This window comes from Sinocyclocheilus anshuiensis, unplaced genomic scaffold, assembly GCF_001515605.1.
Source record: "Sinocyclocheilus anshuiensis isolate Anshui unplaced genomic scaffold, SAMN03320099.WGS_v1.1 scaffold299, whole genome shotgun sequence".
NCBI classification, from domain to species: Eukaryota; Metazoa; Chordata; class Actinopteri; order Cypriniformes; family Cyprinidae; genus Sinocyclocheilus; species Sinocyclocheilus anshuiensis.
Window position 1 is genome coordinate 961,677 of NW_015552565.1, and position 6,201 is coordinate 967,877.

At 35.8% G+C, this 6,201-nt stretch overlaps 1 long non-coding RNA gene across 1 annotated transcript in view; it reads right to left on the bottom strand.

Annotated features, from left to right (window-relative positions):
- Nucleotides 1–621: 621 nt before the first annotated feature.
- LOC107664869 (uncharacterized) overlaps nucleotides 622–6,201 on the bottom strand; it is a 21,364-nt gene continuing 15,784 nt past the window's right edge. The window contains exon 4 of the long non-coding RNA XR_001631499.1: nucleotides 622–1,158. This is a non-coding gene — a long non-coding RNA (uncharacterized LOC107664869). The remainder of the gene's footprint in view (nucleotides 1,159–6,201) is intronic.

The following is a 6,201-nucleotide window of genomic DNA, read 5'->3' on the forward strand; positions in this document are numbered from 1 at the left end:
TGGCTACAAGGAGGTTTAAGGTCGCTGTCTTCGCAAGGTTAAAAAGCACAGCGGGCTGATCACTTATTCCAAATGTCAACATTTAATAAGTGCATCTGACATGATTTCACAAAAATTTTTATCTTTTGATGACATTACATTGATCGAATATCAAAACTGAAGCAAAGAGAACAAAATGGTCTCCAAACATTAATGCATGTGTCAAAAAATACCTTACTAAATATGAAAATGCACATTAACCCTTTCAGACCTAAATGTGAGATTGAAGCGGACGTCAAAAGCACAAAATAAAATAATGAAGTAAACGAACGTAAACAATGTAAAGCCATTCGCCAGCTCACAGATCCTAATAACCGTCTGTAGGAGCTTTAGAGTATATTTTCTTTTCCTCCCGAATGAACATCAGGGTCTCCAGCACAATCAACTAGAAAAACTTCAAAAAGCACCCAAAGGAATTTGCAGCCATGTGTTGCACATGCACATCACCGAGCTGCAATTTTCCTCCCATAATTATGCTTTTGTGGGGAGGGCAATGAGTAAAAACTAATAACATGAGCTTCTTTAACCTACAATCTTTCATCAGAGCTATGGGACAGCAAAAACAAACAAAAACAACAGCAGTGTCTCAATATAGACAACATAACACTCCCATGAAGCAAAACATTTATTAAAAAACACAACAAGAAATGCCTGGCGCAGATTAAAAAGCATTTCCATCCTAGTTGGTGGCCTAGTTCATCAAATGAGAGTTGTACTTCCACAGAAAAAGCAACATGTTTAAGATCTGAAATGTCCATCAGCGTCTAAATCTTTCGCAAAAGGTCTCGAGTTTACATATACAGAGAGAATAATTAATATTCAATAAAAAATATGCCCACATACACATGACCAAATGGATTTGTGAAGGCATAGTATATGTGTAGAAGATATTTAAGCCAATTAAGCAGCATTTGCACAACATGACAGAAAACACAACAGCTGGGAAATGATCAGAAAACCATAGCAAGATCTGATCGGCCAACATCATATTTTCAGACACCCCATTCCTCCGGCGCAGAGGTAGCAGTGAGCTTGCAGCGGTGGTGGTCTCTCCTGGGCCCCCGTGGGCACGTGTCTACAGGACTCCTCAATTACAGAGGTGAAATCTGAGGTCAGCCTCTGTAGAGACAGGAACAAAGGGCACGACCCACAGGTCAGAAGTGCTAGACTGGGAGCAGGCTGGTCCCCATTGAGAGGGAGGGTGCTGTTTGCTTTGTGTAGGTAAAAAGTACTAAAACACAGACAGAGATTAAGAGGTGAGCCCCTTAGGACTGTCACTCAGAGGGCCCCTCCATCAACTCCGATTAACTTCCTTGACCTCTGCCTGCTATTAGAAGACGCTTAATGACCCTTATGGCTCGCCGCGGCACTGACAGAAACATGAGCGGTGCTCTGGTAACTGACTGACACCAACTGATAATAATAATAATAATTATTATTATTTATTAATTTAAAATATTTATTCATTTAAAGACAAAATTCAGCATAAGATTTGAATAGTCTATAAAGAAATGCATTCGTTTTTTTTTAATAATAAAAGCATTAAAAGTAGCAAATAAACAACTTAACAATTATTATAATATTTTAAACTATTTAATATTTGAATATTATTTAACAAAAAAAAAAAAAAGAATGAAATCAAACAAAGATAACCACCTTGACTCTTCATTGTTATTGTGTGAAATGTAAGTGTCTTTCAAACTATTACACAATAATAATAAAAAAATCTGCTACTTTGAAATAAGAATTATGATGGATTACATCAAAGAAATATCAAAAGAAAATGTACTACAACATGTTTTAACGGATTCTGTGGGTGTGATTCAATTTTACCACAAGCTTGGAAGATGCCATAATTACACACATACACACCTTGTTCTCGTTCTGAGAAAATTTGCCATGTGAACTACATTTATGTTTCCTGTTGTGCTGTCAGCTAATATGAGGACAACTGTTCTTCTGTTAGTAGTAAAAACGTAGATGACATTTATTAATCATAAGCTCAAGCTACTGGTACGGTGTTGTCTAAAAATGTACCATCCCTGTCCTACCAGTGCAAACTAAAAAAATCTACCAAAAAACAAAACAAAAACAACAAAACGATGTTTCTAAACAGCTTTTTATAGGGCAGTAACAGTACCATCATTTGAAGCAACATAAGCAACAGTATCACACAAGGGAAATATAATGTGTCCATGAGGAAAAAAGTTCAAGAGCTCAATAATTCCAGATGAAATCAGTAAGGATTAGCGTCAATATTTCTGATTCATCGGGATACGACTGCATAATTTCGCAAGGGTGGAAGGGGCAGCTGTGCTACACTACAGTAAAGGTCTGAAACCACAAAATGGAGGACAGTTAGACAACATGGCGGTCACCTCTGATAAGAGCATGCTCCTATGTCCACGCAGGCAAGATGAGGCTCCCTGCATGTAATTATGCAGATATCTGTATTATAAATACAACAATCATACTTTGGTGTAAATTTTGTAACGACAGAAACTGTGCAGTGTGATTGTTATGGTTCTGCAAAAGAGTAGGCATAACCTTGAACGTGTGTGTTCAGAGTGCCAAGCCATTACATCGACGGTCAGCACTGATTAAAAAAAAAAGGCTACAAAGAAGAATGATTTTAAAACATAAATAAAATATGGTAAAAAAAAATAAAAATCAAAGCAAAAGTCAGGGGGAAAAAAGTCAGAATAGAAAAAAGCAATGGTCTGGTCTGGGTTTGCATGCAAGTTACTTTCTATGGTGTGATTTTTCTATCTGACCACTACTAAGATGACACTCACAAATCACAAAAAAGACCATGGCGGTGGAAAAAAGGTATGAATCTCATATTTATTATGAGAGATGTAAAAAAAAAAGAGAGACATTAATATTACATGTTTTGTGAGACCTCAGACAAATAAATAAAAATTTTTTTTTTAATGCATTTATAGAAATACATTTTAAAAAAATGCTATGATATGAAAATTATTTTATGATACTGAATTCTGAGAACAATTGCTTTGTACTAGCAACAAAATTAAAAGGTTGTTACCCAAAATTTTAATACATTTATTTTTTTATGGTTATTTATTGCAGATGCATTTACTGTAATTTAGTAGTGTAAACACTGTTATAATAAAAGACAAAGCAAATGAATAAAATAAGTAAAAGGCTCATTAGGCATCACAAACAGAGAAACAAACAACCACAATATGACAAGGGCTGAATGACATTTCACTGTGCATCATGGAAAATGGAAACGTCACTTTTTTTTTAACATATAGGCTAAGTGCTATTTTACATTTATTATTTTAACATAAAAAGAGAAAACATCTTCAGTTTCCAAAAAAGAAACGGGACGACAGAAAACTATCGAGACAAAAAAAGTGTCTTATGCAATGTAATTTAACTTTCTGTTGAAAGGAAAAAGGAATGAGAACATATATTTCCCTGGCACTTCTGCTTTTTTACGTTTTGACAGAATGACAAAGATTGTACAATTTATGTTTTCATTTGAATAGTTTAACAACCAACCTCAACTTGATTTGTCCTCCTTTTTCTTTTACCGGCAGTGGAGATTAAACATATCCAGAAGTGTGTTCCTATTAGCAATTATATATATAAACCAATTTTTAAAAAGGCAGAAGCTCTAAGTCTTTAAAATCAAAATATTCCTAACACATTTCTGAATTAGAACAATTGATGCACTGAAGGAAAAATGGGTTTAACACAGTGAAAGATATGACTGAATGGCTCTGCTGACATTTCAGCAATGCATACTTTATTTTAAATCACTGTGCATTCAGATTTAAACAGGAATAATAACAACAATACTTCTATTTAAATGCTCATTTTACCTAAAACATGCAAACTTACCTTACATACTATTTTTATATATACATTTTTATTAGGTGTTGTTTCTGTATTAAATGGCATTGCAACAGTAAAAATAAACTTTATTCTAATGAATAGTAATGAATATAAAACCATGGTTATAAAATCTATTAATGCATATCTGAAAGTCACATCACATGCTTAATTTTTCAATTTAACTTTTATGTCTATTTATTCATATTTTTTAAATCAGTGCAAATTACATCTGTTGGGATTTTTGAGATTTATACATAATCCAGTTCCTAAAGCTTGGTAGTTTGTATTTATAAAAAGAAGGCTTTTTTTTTTTTTTTAGATCATTACACTTCGTAAGTGCCATTATGTGTTATTTTTATACTATTCAACAACAAATTCAAGCAGTAACATTAATTAGGAGTGAGTTTATCATGGTGGTCTCACTTTAACGGTTAAAAATAAATTAATTTGACAATAGTTTTTTGACCTCACTTCCGTATTTTATCTGTATCTGACAGCTGGAAATACACTGAAACATTTTAAAAACTACTTTACTCTAAAAGTAACTCACCTTAAAATATTCAGTCATGTGGGGAAAATGGGACACAGATAAAAAAAAACGACAGGACAGACTTTCTCTAGGTCCACTTCACAAGAGCTCACTCGCATGGCCGCTAACTGCCGCATGCTCCTATCTCCATAACTTTCTGCTGAGCACTTTGTGCTTGGAGAGAGGAGCAGGATTCTGTGGCACTTTGATTAACTCTGAAACTTCCAAAAACTATCAGACCATTTCATAATAAAAACACGAGTTAAAAAGCACAAATGAAAATGAACAGGTGCACCATTTTTGAGGGGACATATGCAGCTCACAGAACTAAATATATCACTTCAAGCTGTAGGGGAAAGGGCATAAACCAAAAAAGTAATTATTCTAACAAATGACTATCAAATATTTAACCACAAATGAACTCCAGCCCACGGGTATACCAAAATGTGAGATTCTAAATAAGTTTTAAATAGTGCTAAATTATAAATGACTTCTGATGTATTCAAACATTTTGAGAGGGAAAGATGTTTGAAGCTACATACAACAAACCTTCAATCTCTAAACTGCATGCACAAATTAATTGCTATGTCCATATCCAATCATTTCCCCAACACGCAGCGCAGGCATAATTCAGTGCCGTTTACTCCCCCCTAAATAACCTCTGATGCATGTTAACTCTCATCTCCACTCCAAACGGCCTGTCCATTCTGGTTTGGTTCTAATAATACATTTTAACACACCAGTCCTTCTTAATTTTCCTTAGTGCTGGAGAGCTGTGTGTGTGTGTGTGTGTGTGTGTACGAGGGGAATGGGGACAGTTCTGGCACTTAAAAAGTTCTGGCTCTTAAAAGCCAGCGCAGCCTGCTTCTGCATGTGCCACATCACTTTGCTTCTGACTCGAGTGGATGAGACCTCCAGGATTTGCCCCAGCTGAGCCTTCTACACCCAGTCAACCCTCTTACCCCACAACCGTCAACGACTGGAGCGAGGGATGTGCTGGATGATGCTTTGATATACTCACACCCTCTGGATAATGAAAATCTTTACGTAAATGTTTTTTACTGCTGATTTACTCTTTATATTAAATAAAGAGATAAGTGAAGCATGGTTTTAATGATGGCAAGACCATGAAATAAACTTTCCAGTGCAATTTCCTTTTTTAATTGAGCTCAGCTTCAGACTAAATTTAGTCACTATGCAGTTTAGAGCACAAACACATCATTTGACCCAGACTAGCATCTGTCGATGGTTTTAGTTACATACACTTTAGTTCTAACTAATACAGCATAAAAAATCCCTTAGTACTGCTTCATCTTAATTTCATTATGGGCGGGATGGGCATGGGTGGCTGATGGGGGGTTAGGGGGTGTGCCCGAAGCGTGAATCCGTATGCAGAAAGGTACGGAAAACAAATAACGCGTTCTATGGAGCCACTAAAGGGTCATGGTTAGCCGCTTGCTAGCGGTAGACTGTTACATTATAGTACATGAAAGTTCACTTACCACATACACAGAGTAAGGAGAGATGGCTGATTGGACAATGGCGAATGATTTGCAGATACTGAGCACCACTGACAAATATCTAATCTTGTAAAATGTGTGTTAGCGGCAGTACTGGTCCGTAGTATAGAGTCCGTGTGATCGCAAATCTCGAAAGTGAACGTAAAATGAGAGCGCACATTCGAAAGTGGTTTCAATGCCCTGCATATTAGTAGCGGCTCCCTGATGCCCGCAATTTATATACAGTATAATTACCCAACGATATAATTG